This window comes from Aotus nancymaae, unplaced genomic scaffold, assembly GCF_030222135.1.
Source record: "Aotus nancymaae isolate 86718 unplaced genomic scaffold, 86718_ANA_hifiasm-v0.15.2.pri h1tg000010l, whole genome shotgun sequence".
NCBI classification, from domain to species: Eukaryota; Metazoa; Chordata; class Mammalia; order Primates; family Aotidae; genus Aotus; species Aotus nancymaae.
The window spans coordinates 43,080,455-43,095,330 of record NW_026988421.1 but is presented as its reverse complement, the minus strand read 5'-3'; the positions used below and the strand labels follow the sequence as shown (position 1 = coordinate 43,095,330).

Sequence of the window (14,876 nt, the reverse complement as noted above, 5' to 3'; positions counted from 1 at the left end):
AGCAAATCACAGACTTCTAAAAACAAAGCAAAATCTTTAAAGCAGCCAGAAAGAAATAAAACATGATCTATTCAAACTAAACTTTGAACATCAAACAGGATTTACATAGGCAAAAAAGAAAAGAAAGAAATTAGTTTTCCAGACAGCAGCTTGAGCAAAAGCACAAAAGAAAGGGGAACAGAAAGTCTAGGTAGAGCCTCAAGTTTGCGCTGGGTAAAAGCAGGGATGAGGCTGGAAATATATGTTGGGGACAGATCATGGAGAGCCTCACGTGCCGAGCTAAAGAGTCTGGCCTTTATCACTGTGAAGTGAGTAAAGGCTTTTAAGAAGGGAATAGAATTATGAATGTAGCACCAGAAAAAGTAACCAAACGCTAGATCAGATGCAGAGATACCAAGGGAAAGGCTACTAAAATAGACTAGCCTGTGGTGAAAGGGACCTCACTAGAGTGGTGATAGAGTAGTGAAAAGGGACGAAAAGAAACAGAGAAAAAGGACAACATAAAGGGGAAAAAATCAGCGAGGCTTAGTGATCCATTCAACATGGGCCACAATCAGTCTAAGATGCTTACAGTAATCAGTCCAGCGTCTCTCTCTTCAATCTTTATGAGCAGTTTATCACAATTTTCTCCTGAAATGACTGAAAATTTCTTTTTATATGCTATAGGCCAGCAATTTATTATTATTTTAAAATTCTGCTTTAACAAACTACTTAAGAAATGAAGTTATCTCAGTTTTTACCACTGAAATCTGGCTCTTGATAAAGCTTAATTGCTATAGAAAACACAATTTTGATGGAGGAAATTTCATCTTTCCTGTGAATTATTTAATGAGAGCGTTAGTGAATACAAAAATTCACCAACTTATATGTAGTACAAGAAGTAAATAGCCAACAAGAACATAGGTCCTACATTTTAGACCTGATCTAAAATAGCCTTTCCTACCTGAAAACACTGTGTTGCCCTATTTTCTTTCTAGCAACATACTTGAAATATTGTTTACCTCCCTCTTTATTAATTCTCTCCTTAAAGACCCTGCTGCACCCCTTTTGGACTGTAAATTCCATGAGAGATGTAATCTTGTTTGTTTGCCTTGCTCACTATTGTGGTCTAGTACCTAGAACAGTGCCAGACATAAAGTAAAGATATTCAATAGATAAATGAATACTAGAATGAGTGACTATACCCAGGGCTGCAGCACTGCACAATTCCAGGGGTGTCATTCATTCATATCTGGTTGAATGTCACCCCAGTAGTTGCAGCTATATACACAGTTCCTATACAAACAGCTCAGGCCCTATTCAACACCAATGTGTCCTGTTACGTTTGCAAATTGGTCATAATTTATCCCTTTACTGATGGGGAAAACAAGAATTTTCTCTCCAGTTTTCACCTCAAGGCTAAGATCATTCTTTGAATAACTGAACATATATTAACATTAATGTCTTCATACATTGATATCCCTGCACCAACTGTCTGGTAAATAAAGCTAAGATTTTTAACTGTGATTAAGAATTCTGGGCACCAATTGTAAATTAGCCATTGAAAACTCTTTAGTGAGTTTCTCAGTCTTTGATGGTTAAAATTATCTTTGGAAAAATTTTTTTAGTCAGTCAACTGAGCTGTGGAACAAAAACCACTAAAATTTTTTATTCGGGAGTAGCTGGTTCTGTGATTCACCAATATAAATCTTCAATTTAAGAGAGCCCACCCAAAATGTTTTAAATGAGTCTAGAAATAGATAATGAAGATTTCACAGACTGTGTTGCTGAATTTCATATACCACATCACTCTGATGGAAAAAGCATCTTCCTACTAGGTAATCCACATCAACAAGAATATAGAAACCAGTCTCCTATGGGCCTTTAATAGGTTATACTTTCCACTACTCACTGCTCTGATCACTAAAAGGTTACTTTCTACCACCAATGCTTGTAAGGCTATCACTCTTTCATCTCTCCTAAACCTAACATTTCTGAGGTGCCTCTATGGAAACCACTATTGTAAAAGCAGTCTAATCTATGAGAATTCCAATCAGAGGACCTACGGTAAATATCAAACCCAAGAAGGACTGTGTCACTGCAGGAGAATTACAAGCACAATGGAAACTGGGAAGTAATACTGTGTAAACATCTGTTTTCACATATTTTTCATCCACCCATAGGATCTACACTGCCCCAGTGATTTTCAGTCTTTACTCCTTTAAGCAGCAGTCCTTTCTTTCAGCAAAAAATGTGGAAGTTCAATACATAAAACATACAAAGGCAGAGCTGCTGGTTGATGGGACAATAAGGAGGTCAGTGGCTTTGTCCTTGTCCCTCACCCCTTACTTACTCACATGACACTATGGAATCCCAAGGGAAATAAGGAACCCTGTCTGAAAAGTAATAGTTTGGTGAGGATGATAATGATTTAACCTAATACAGTCTTTAAGAGAACAATAAATACTAATAAGTCATAGTCCTAGCTTCATAGGAGTCTCTTCTGAGTAGAGGGCTTTTGTTAAATGTTTACCCATTTCAGTTGTAATCAACTTCTCAATTTGATAACTTTAATACCTAGCAGCACAAATCTCTTTGGTTTCAGGAAAAGTCACATTAATACTACATTATGCATGTCTCTCCAACCTCATTCATGACATCCGTGGTTTCCTCAGGTAAGTGTAGCTGCTGACCCAGGGTCTGGCCCATGTGAAATATTTAGGAGAAGAAAAAAGGTTTAGATAAGTAGTAAAATGAACTAAGAGAGCCAAATCACCTGCAAATCAGGATTTGAGAGATTTCATCTAAGTATGAAAACACTGAAGTTATTTGTCACAGATGAGCCACCTCAAAGAAAGAAAAATGGAAAAATGGGGTTTCCAAGTTTCCCAGTCAAAAGAGAATTTTCCCATGCTACAGTCATGCACAGCATTTGTAGTGGGAAAGTCAGGTTCATTGCATGATGTGTCAGGGAATGTGATTGAAACTGGGTTTTCTCATCATATCCTAAACCGTCATTAGTTATTTTATAAGATTATGAAAACTAGTGGCAATTACATTCTTGTTTTTCAGAGAGGTTTTAACTAAAATGAATGAGGATTAGGTTTACCAACAGAATGGATTCGCTTATGCTATTACCCAAAGGGAGTACTTATAGCCACTGAAAGTATGTTGTAAAAGAACATTTAAGCACATAGGAAAAATGCTGCAATTATACTAAGTAAAAATGGATATAGAACACTATGATTTTAAGTTTGCATATTTAAAAAGACATACATATTCACAGAAATAAAAACTGGAAGCATCTTAAAATATTATCAATGGCTATATCTGAGTGGTAGTCTTTATTCTGTTGTTTAAACTTTTCAATATTTACCAAATTTTCTTTTTTTCCTTTTTTTTCAGACTTAAACAAATGTCTTTTATCTTTTTTTTCTTTTCTAGTTTTATCTTAGCTTCAGGAGACACATGTGCAGGTTTGTTATATGGGTAAGTTGTGTGTTGCTGAGGCTTGGTGTACAAAGGATCCCATCACCAGGGTAGTAAGGACAGTACCCAACAGCCTTCCTGTCCATGCCTCCCCCATCCTCTCTCCCAAGCATTCCCCACTCTCTACTGTTCCCATCTTTATGTATTCAATGTTTAGCTCCCACTTATAAGTGAGAACATGTGCTTTTTGGTTTTCTGTTCCTGTGTTAGTTTGCTTCGAATAATGGCCTCCAGGTGCATCCATGTTACTGCAAAGGACATGATTTCATTCTTCTTTATGGCTATGAATATTCATCAAACTTTCTATGTAGAATCAGGAAAAGACACTTAAAAGCAGAAAGAAATTTTATTTTCTGAAATAAAATGGTGTACCTAATATTCTGAGGCTTTCTGTCCTCAACTGTGTGATTGTGTGGCCCAATTCCAGTCCCTACTTGCTTTGGAAGAAACAGCTGCCCATGCAGCCACTAAGGTGAGCAACCGTAATTGCTGCTAGCAGCATAGTCAGCAGTGGGTAGGAAATGACATGCAGCCCAAGCAGACACATCCAGTTCTCAAGAGTGGTTTAGGGCATCATTCACCAGAATTGCCACTATCCTGATAAAACCTCGTTGATGAACAACACCAAGCCCATCTAGAAGCTTTTGCTTCTGTGAAGATGAGGCTAATTTAGCTGTTTAGGACTGCCTTTTATGAAAGCTAAATATAAGAAAATTCTTAGACATGTTTATGATCTACATGTCACCACTGTGTATAATCAGCAAGGCAATGTAATTGCTAGGAACACTGCCGGTGAAAAATAGATCTAGGTTCAATTCTTGCTCTGCCATTTTCTAATCACATGAGCTTGGGTAAGTTTCATAATCTTATAAACCTCAGTGTATTCATCTTTCAGTGAGGTTGATCACATCTATCTCTCAGGATTTTTATGATGATTTAAAGTATTTTTCAGCATGTACATCTACTAATTTAATGAGAATATTCTAGAAGCCTAAATATATAGACATTCCAAATCATTTAGCCCATTATTGAAAAAAAATCAGATACCATATATTGTTAAACTTACTTAAACTTAAAACCTATATCCCTCTATATATAGGGCAACTTCCCAGCTACACACACTGAAAGTGGTCACTGGGCAACTTCCCAGCTACACACACTGAAAGTTGTCACTGAGCCAAAACTAAGTACTTGAATAGATATTCTATATTTTAAAGAATTCAGATTCCAAAACAACGTTGTGAACTATAGGAGAATATTTCTGGCAAAACCTTATCATTCTTCTATGTCATCTTCAATAACTCTGTACCAGTAGGACCATATTAGAAATATAAAAGTCCACTCCTGTCTCCCATGCTAGACTCATAATCAACTCAGAAAACATAGAATCAGTAAAGACATCAGAGCCTATGTGAGAAAGGGGGCATATTTTAATAATGTCTCATACCATAATATATTCTCAGTGATATTATAAAAATAATAAATGTTGGAAATATTTAATTTTAATGATTCAAATTAAGTGTTAAAATTATCAACCCAATAAAATGCCATGAAATGGGGAAAAAGTAGCAAAAGCTGAAAAAAGTAGAGAAGATGAAAATTATACAATAATTTTTTTTTTGAGATGAAGTTTCGCTCTTGTTGCCCAAGCTAGAGTGCAGTGGGGATATCTCAGCTCACTACAACCTCTGCCTTCTGGTTCAAGCGATTCTCCTGCCTCAGCCCCCTGAGTAGCTGGGACTATAGGCGCATGCCACCATACCCAGCTAATTTTTGTATTTTTAGTAGAGATGGGGTCCCACCATGTTGGCCAAGCTGGTCTCAAACCCCTGACCTCAGGGGATCTGCCTGCCTTGACCTCCCAAAGTGCTGGGATTACAGGGGTGAGCCACTGTACTTGGCCGAATAAGGATATTTTTACAACTCTGCTTCAAAATGGGAATACAGCTGGGCATACTATTTCTACGGTATACAAGTTAAGACATACAGACCCAATGCTGAATCCCATTCCTGCCACTTACTCTCTGGGAAATAGCAGGCCAGTTGTTTAACTACGGGGAACCTTATTTCCTCATCTGCGAAATGGGACTTGCTTAATGCTTTAATGATGGGTGACAAACACACGTAAAATACTCAGCACAAGGTACATTTGTAGTATTCTTCATTGGCAGATGGAAAAAATCTACAAAAATCCTAAAGGATCAAGGTAACATATGACAATGACATAGGCTATGCCTTACATAGAGAGCCAGTGCATCCAAAGCCAGACATCCACCAAAGGTCACAGGATATGAAATAATGGGTGTCCCTGACTTTGATGATACATTGTTGAGGAGATAAAAATTAAAGGCTAAAACCAAGAAAATGAGGTAAACATTTAACAGGGGTCATAGAGACAAGGAGATCGAAATAAATGACTAAGAGGAAACCAGTCAATCTGATACAGCTACATCCAATCAGAAATGGCCTTGATGATGTTCAGGAAAAAGTAAAGCCAGTAAGAATCAGCTGGTTTATGGGACACATTTACTGAGCTTTGACATTGACTGCTCTACTCCCAGAAAAAATAAAACGAGGTCTTCAACTAGAAATTTGCTATCACTTTCATGTGACAAGAGTTTAATGCCATTGAGTCACTGGGAAGGATGTTCAAGGGGCTGAATCAGAGTTTGTCAAAGAGTGATGAGAGATAGCCCACCACACAGTCAAGGTTACAGAATGACAGACACCAGGAATTTCAGGCCTGAGAGTTCTGCCCTATTAACAGTGGGATTCAAGAGAAGAGCTCATTCCCTGAGCATGACTCCACTTGACTGAGTAGAGCAGAGTGGGCCACATCAGGTTCAATCCAAGTTCTCTGTTAATACATACCTCCAACAGCTACTGTTTTGCATGTATCAATAGGTTCCTTTAAAAGTATTCTTGGGTACACTTGCTGAGGCAGGGTCTTGTCTTCTATTTCATGTTTCCCAACCAGACACTTTTGGGCATCCCAAAGAACTCAATGGTGTGCCTGGAACAGAGGAGCAGTTTCAGCTTAACTACTTCAAAATGGAATCACAAAATTCTGAAGCTGAGAGAGATCATATAAATTCCGTGCAGCTCACTATAAATAAAAGGATTAAAGTACTTATAAACTTGGAAACAAAGAATTCATAATGAACCTTCCCTACCTCCTCCCACTTTTTTCTTTCTTTCTAGCTTTTTAATTTTTGTATTTTTATAGTACTATAATATATACATATAGCATAAAGCTTACTCCATCATAAAAGTTAAGTCTTTAGCCCTATAACTACAAAAAGGTGTTTCTCCTTTTATATATTTATCTTACTATTTCAGTTGCCAATAAATAACTGATTATCACAAATTAAGTATAAGTTTGAAGCTTCAGCTTCAAATTGAAAACAAATGTAACTACTGAGTTATCATCTTTACAAGTTGACTTATAAAAATGTCATCATCTCTCTGGGCCCAAAATATGACTCTCATAAGTAACAGCTTTTTTTTTTTTTTTTTTTTTTTTTTTTTTTTTTTTTTGAGACGGAGTTTCGCTCTTGATACCCAGGCTGGAGCGCAATGGCGCGATCTCGGCTCACCGCAATCTCCGCCTCCTGGGTTCAGGCAATTCTCCTGCCTCAGCCTCCTGAGTAGCTGGGATTACAGGCACGCGCCACCGTGCCCAGCTAATTTTTTGTATTAGTAGAGACGGGGTTTCACCATGTTGACCAAGATGGTCTCGATCTCTTGACCTCGTGATCCACCCGCCTCGGCCTCCCAAAGTGCTGGGATTACAGGCTTGAGCCACCGCGCCCGGCCAGTAACAGCTTTTATAGTTATATATGTGTAAATGGTACACATTTCCTGGTAGCATAATCAGGAAGCTAGAGATAATGTTTTGTATTAAAGAACAAAGGGGGTAATTCATTGAGTGCCTCATTCGTAGGAATTTGTACTTACATGTGAAAGAATACAGAATCTAATGGTAGCTAGAAAGGTAGCATATTTTAGTTCGATCATATTTAATTTAATCTGTAACATTTTATTTTTTCCTGTGATAATCTATAAGAAGTAGGTTCTCAACCCTTTTTTAGGATCATGTAAGCTTTACAGTATTGAGTATTTGATGAAAACTAAGCCTGTTCCATTCCTCCCCACTTAAATTTCAGAATAATCATTAACTCCTTAAAGCTATCCCTGGACCACAGGATAAAAATTAAAATAAATAAATAATTAATTAATTAAGGAATAAATATAATAAAAAGGAAGCAAAGAAATAGAAACAATTATTTCTAGAGGTTGGACGTCACAATAGGAAATTGAGATACCATTTTTTAAAGTCCTTTTAAATATTATTTTAAAGGGCAAGACAGATGTTGGGGTTATAGATGGCCAATGGAATAGGCCTGTTTATCTCTGCTTCTCTCCCATCAAAATGTTAGTAAAGAGGAAAAAAGTTATAAATCCATAAAGACAAAGGGAGTAGAAAACTATTATTAGAGCAAACAATAGGCATCACTGATGTCTGGAAAGCAAAGATGACCGTAGAGTCAAGCAGAACCAGTGGGAACCTCCCTGCCCATGAAGCGAAGAGCTGGCTGACTGTGACAGAAACGCTTAGGAAATGATGGAGCTTCCAGTTCCTCAGAAGGGGAGTGGAAAGGACTGAAAAGAAGGGGGTGGTGAAGTGTGTATTAAAAAAAAAAGATCCTTGCCCTGCACCATAAATTAAAGTTAACTCAAAATGGACTAAACACCTAAAAGTAAGACCTGAAACTACACAATTCCTAGAAAAAAAAAATATTCGAGGAAAAGCTTCACAACATTGGAGTTAGCAATGATTTTTTGGATATGACACCAAAAGCACAGGTAAAAAACACAAAATAAGCAAATGGGCTACATCAAACTTAAAAACTAAAGGAAGCAATCAACAGAGTGAAAAGGCAACCCACAGAAATTATTTGTAAACCATATATCTGACAAGGTATTAATATCCAGAATACCTAAAGAATACCCACAATTCAACAACAAAAAGTCAAATAATAATTAAAAATTGGCAAAGGACTTGAATGGACATTTCTCCAAAGGAGATATACAAATTGGTCAACAAGCACATGAAAAGATGATCAACATCCCTGATCATCAGGAAAATACAAATCAAAACCACAATAAGGTATCATCTCACACCCATTAGAATGGTCACTATATAAAAAAAAAGAAAATAGCAAGTGTTGGCAAAGATGTTGAGAAACTGATTGGAATATTTGTACACAGTTGGTGGAAATGTCCAGTGGTACAGCCACTATGGAATACAGTCTGGTAGTTCCTCAAAACATTAAAAATAGAACTACTATATGATCCAGCAAGCTCACTTCTGGTATGCATCTGAAAGAATTGAAAGCAGGGTCTTAAAGAGATATTTGCACACCCTGTTCACTTCAGCATTACTCACAATAGCCAAGTAGTGGATGCAATCTATACATCCAATGGCAAGTGAATAAAGAAAACATGGTATATACATACAATGGAATATTATTCAACCTTAAAAAGAAGGAAATCTTCTTATATGGTGCAACATGGATGAACCCTGATGACATTATGAGAAGTAAAACAAGCCAGTCACAAAAAGACAAATATTACATGATTCCACTTATATGAGGTATCTAAAGTAGTCAAATTTACAGAAACAGAAGGTGATTCATAGTTGCCAGAGGCTAGGCAGGCAGGATAAAGGGGTGTTGATGTTCAATGGGCACAGAGTTTCAGTTTTGCAACATAAAAATGTTCTAGAGTTTTTGTACAACAATGTGCACATAGTTAACACTACTCTATACTTAAAAATGGTTATATTTTATGTTATGTGTTTTTTACCACAATAAAAAAAAATCAGAGACTATCCTGGATTATCGAATGGGTCTAATGTAATCACAAGGGTTTTTAAAAGTAGAAGTGGTAGACTGAAGAGGAAGTCAGAGTAATGCAATGTGAGGCTTGACCCACCATTGCTAATGTTAAAGATGGAAAGTGACTAGGAGCCAAAGAATGCAGCCAGCAGCTAGAAGCTAAAAAAAAAAAAAAAAAAAGGGAAAGGGACTCTCCCCTAGAGAAAAGCGGAAGTGGTAGACAGAAGAGGAAGTCAGAGAAAAGCAATGTGAGACCATTCGACCCATCATTGCTGACTTTAAAGATGGAAAGGGACCAGGAGCCAAGGAATACAGCCAGCAGCTAGAAGCTAAAAAAAAAAAAAAAAAAAAAAAAAAGAATGTAGCCTATGTACACCTGTTTTGTTTCATTTTTGTTTTGTTTTGATATAGGGTCTCATGGGTCTCACTGTGTCTCCCAGGCTAGAGTGCAGTGGCACAATCCCTGCTCACTGCGACCTCTGCCTCCAGGGCTCAAGTGATTCACATACCTCAGCCTCCTGAGTAGCTGGGACTACAGATGTCTAATACCACACCTGGCTAATTTTTGTATTTTTTTGTAGAGATGGGGTTTCACCATGTTGGCCAGGCTGGTCTCAAACTCCTGACCTCAAGTGATCCACTCACCTTGGGCTCCCAAAATACTGGGTTTACAGACGTGAGCCACTGCTCCCAGCCTATTGATCTTAGCTCAGTGAAACATGCATGAGACTTTTGACCTTCAGAACTATAAAATGATAAATTTGTGTGGAAGAAAGAAGGGGAGGAAGAAGTAAAGAAGGGAGGGAGGGAGGGAGGGAGTTAGAACCCCAGATCCTCTCCCTCGCCTGGTAGAGCCAACCAAACCATCTCTACTCTTATAAGAAGAGGAGAAAATGATATGGCAAGAACTTCAAACTCAGACTCCAGATAAGACTGAAACGAAGGCATTGGATCTAAGCATTCACAGGCTTGGATGGTGAGACCTCTGGCTCCCTTCCTCCTCACTCCTCTGAGGTGCTCCTAAATCCTCACAGGTAGGCTTATACCCCACAAAAAAAAAAAGAAGTAAACAAAGAAATCCTTTTTGGAGAAACTGAAAGTCCAAGGAAAAAAAATTGCAGATTTTGATATGTGATAATTACCCACTAAAATGACCAGGCCTCTACCCAAAGACCTTATAGTGAAGCCAACCAGGTAACAAATTTGCAGTCCATTTTTTATTGTCTCACTCTTAAGTATGAACAGACAGCTAAATCCCTAGCACTCATTTGGGAAGAGACTTTAACATTAAAATCAGGGATCATAACAAGAAGATAAAGGGAACGCAAAGGAAAATGAGCAAAGAACAGGAAAAAACAGTAAAATAATTCAATTCATATTCTCAAAAAAATGAGAAAATATTGCATCTATGAAATAAAAGCAGGATCCTAATTTTAAAAACAAAATATTCATAGATCCCAAAAATTAAATTTGAAATTACAAACCTACTAGTAGAAATTAAAAATTCAATTGATACTAAGAAAATCTCTCAGAAAGTAGAAGAAAAACACAGAGAGATAGAAAATAGGTAACAGTAAGACTTAAGGAAATTAGAGGATCAAATTAGTAGGTGCAAATACCCAACTAACAGACCAGGAGAAAAGAAAGAATGGGGAAGAAAATCAAAGAAATAGTACAAGAAAATTTACAAATTGATGGGCACCAGTTTCCAAGCTGAGAGGACCATGAACATCAAAAACAGCAAAAAAAAATCCCAATATAAAATTTCAGAATTCTGGGGATAAAGAAAAGCATTAAACATTTTCTAGAGACAAAAAATAGTTCACAACCAACCAACTGGGAGGCATAATGGCTTGAGACATCACAACTTATATCACAGAGCTCAGCCACAAAAAAATATAGTCATAATAAAGTAAGCATTAATATTTATCTAAATATAGACAGTAATAATGACTGCATCCAGAAAATAGAGAGACAGGAAAAGTAGGTATGTAGTAAGGGTAAAGGGTGGTCTACGAGACAGAACTCCTCAGCAGGAAATCAATATATAAGTCTAACATTTTAAAAGGAATCAATAAATGGCACTTAGAGCATACAAAGCATTGTTTAGAAATAGGTAGATGAATACCGGAAAATACAACTAAAAGGACTGAATAGGGCTATCTTTAGGCAAAGGGGCAGTAAGAGTATAAAAAGAACAAAGAAGAGCTATTATAGTACTATTTGAATTCTTAAACAAAGTACATGCAATTACTCCTAAACAAATAAAATTTAAAAATGAAAGTAAAGAAAGAAGGAAGGAAAGGAGGGAGGGAGGGAGAAAGACTTAAGAAAGCAGTTCTACAAATCGTTACACAGCAGAGATCTTAAATGTTCATCTACACAGAAAGAATGAAAACAGCAACTGTCCTAACATTATGCAAATGATAATTCATGGCTTGGAATAAAAATACCAAATATAATGCCATACATAGACTCCAAAAGTGCTATACTGCAAACACCTAAAATAACATGCTGTGAAAATTAATACTGAATGCTTCAAAAATGTGACTCAAATAATGAAGACACTGATGTCAGATATGTATGTAAAGAGTTGGAAGAAAATTATTCTGAGGTAGAAAAAAGCATTAGTTATAATATTCCATTTTGTATAAATACATAATTGTTCAAAACATGTGTGTAACTAAATTAATTAAATGGTAATATGTATTTGGCTATTTTATCCATATCCGCAAAATATTCTTTATATATTCCAATTACCCACAAAAATTGTTTGTTTAGATCCTCTCATTTGGAGAACACAGAAAATATAAACTAAGCATAAAAGGTAAATAATTAAAAATCCATTTATCTGAACCATGCTGTTATTTTTCTTCATCAGTCTTCCTTCCAATCTAGAAGAAAGTAATATGAAATTAAAGAACATTCTTTGTGCAATGAGCTGCTTATAAAAAAAACTAAAATCCAAGTTAACTATTATTCACTTCTTGTTATGTATCCATAGAAAAAAGCATTCTTTTCCCAATTCCCAACTAATTTCTAGCTGTCATGGTATTCAGAGTAAGCTTCTATTAGACAAAGCCAAGCAGAAGCAAGCAGGCAAAGCCAGTGCCAATTAAAAAAAAAAAAAAACCCATGTACTTTTATAAATTATCTCCTCTCCATTTAGGTAAATAAATGCTAACTGACTATATAAAAAAATAAAAAAATATAAAGAAAAAAGATAAAGAAGCAAGAAAGCACATTATTCAAACCAAAATAACTACCACTCTGGGGTAAATTTCGTTTTTACCAAAATGCAATCAATAGCAAGTTAAGTGGAACAACCACAGACCACATACATAAGTGTATGATCAAACAGCTCATAAATAACTCTAACCCACATCACCCTAAAGGCTTAAAAATGCTTCCTCATTTTATTTCATGAACAACTTTCTTAACTAAAAATGAAATCTGACCCTTTGTAAGTAAAATATACATGTGAATTACGGTACCTGCAGAAAGGAGAAAAGATAACTTTTTTAAAAATTAGTAAGCCCAGAAATCTTGGGTGGCTTAATAAATTTTCCTAAAGTGAATACCACTGTCCCAAGAGGTCAACACTGTCCTGCCTTCAAATAGCACACATTAGTTTTGCCTGTTGGGTTAGGTATAATTATTTAGGACTTTGTCTGGGAGTCTAAGAATCCTTGTATCTAGACAAAAATAAAATGCTCTAAGGAAAGGGGAGCAAGTAATGGCGGACTGCAAAGTGGTATTATTTCAGAAAGATGTTAACATGTCTGAGGAAAAGGTTTTGGCTGGTTGGCTGATTGTATGAGGTCAACCTGCAAGTTCTCCAGATACCATAGGATGGAGAAGCAGTTTATGATAGAAATAGAAGGGTAAGGGCCTTCTTGTTGTCCAGATGAATGGACTGCTAGGAATAAGATGGGAGAAGGCAGGAGCAGAGGGGAGAGAAGGGAGTGGAAGGGAAGGTGGCCTCCTTTCTATAGGTACAGAAACACCTATAAAGATAGTAACCAAGCTAGTCTGTGCTAGAAGCTAGACAAAATTTCGAATGCATGATCTGGCTTAATCTTCCAATTCCTATGAAGGTTGTTTTGCTATCCCCAGTTGACTGATACCAATACTGAGTCTCAAATCAGCAATATGGTGTCTGATGTAAACAGTTAGTAGGTGAAATAAAGCTATTCCTCTTTACAGCTTGAATGCAGAGCTAGATTCACCATCAACAAAATGATATTCACAAAAATGAAGCCTTATAATTAGATACAGAATATGCTGTTTTGTCCCTGCCCATAAATCATTTAAAGGAAAGCAATCAAGTTATTCAGGACCCAATAAGTCTTCTGAATTACCAGAAAGTGGAATAGTTTTGTCACTTGTAAAGTAGGCCCACATATCTTTTTGTACCTCAAAGAAGTTTCAAAGGAAACTCTTACATTTCATAAGGTATAATTTTCTGACATGTTAACTGGTTTTATGGCACTGTGTGCTTTCCCACTGTAACTGGAGAAATCAGAAGAACATAGTGTCCCTCAGAGATAGCCACAGATGCAAAGAGGCAAATTACCACCAGATAATTATTGAAGAACCCATGACAGTGTCACCTTCAAATGGCATGCCATACCTGCATGAATATTTAATTTCTATCACAAGTACTTTCAAAAAGCAGGGGCCAAAATGGGAACACAGTTGAAAAAGGGAAGTTTCCATTCTGCCATTTGATAGGAAGAAAATAAAATATCTACTTTTTTTTTTTTTTTTTGAGACGGAGTCTCACACTGTTGCCCAGTCTGTAGTGCAGTGGCGCGATCTCAGCTCACTGAAATCTCCGCCTCCTGGGTTCAAGCAATTCTCCTGCCTCAGCCTCCCGAGTAGCTGGGACTATAGTTGTGCGCCACCAGGCTCAGCTATTTTTCTTTTTTTTTTTGTATTTTTAGTAGAGACAGGGTTTCACCATGTTGGCCAGGATGGTCTCCATCTCCTGATCTCATGATCCACCTGCCTCAGCCTCCCAAAGTGTTGGGATTACAGGCGTGAGCCACCACGCCCAGCAAAATATCTACTTTCTAAGGTAATATGTAATATATTAAAGACATGTAGCTAAAAAGATCTTCCTACATCCTCACTGGTAAACAAAAAGTAACATCTCAGTGACAATAAATGATTGTCAGACATCATGATATGCTTTTACACTTAAGTCCACAAGAACCCTATGTGTGTGTGTTGGGTGAGAGGTGGAGGGTGAAGGGCTTAGAACCCCCAACTTAACCAGATGAAGACATTAGGCTCAGAGGTTATGTTGTAACTTGTCCAGGTTGCAAACTTGTCCAAGGTCAAACTTCGAGGAAATGGCAAAGGGTTCCAAATTACATGTCAGATACTTTTAGGCTATTGTGTTGACCATAACAGTTCTGCCTTAATGATGAATACACTTGAATCTGTTTTTCAGTAAAAATCATCTAGTGATCCATTCACTATTTTTCAGTTTCAAATTGCTTT

The 14,876-nt window shown here is 36.8% G+C and overlaps 1 protein-coding gene across 6 annotated transcripts in view; it reads right to left on the bottom strand.

The window, feature by feature from the left end:
• SGMS1 (sphingomyelin synthase 1) overlaps nt 1–14,876 on the bottom strand; it is a 324,408-nt gene that overhangs the window by 142,870 nt on the left and 166,662 nt on the right. For 4 of the 6 annotated variants that reach the window (XM_012467580.2, XM_012467576.2, XM_064374134.1 and 1 more), the window contains one exon: nt 6,340–6,481. The exons of the other annotated variants lie outside the window; for them this stretch is intronic. The gene's annotated coding sequence lies outside the window, so the exon portion shown is untranslated. The remainder of the gene's footprint in view (nt 1–6,339; nt 6,482–14,876) is intronic. 6 annotated transcript variants of the gene reach the window in all.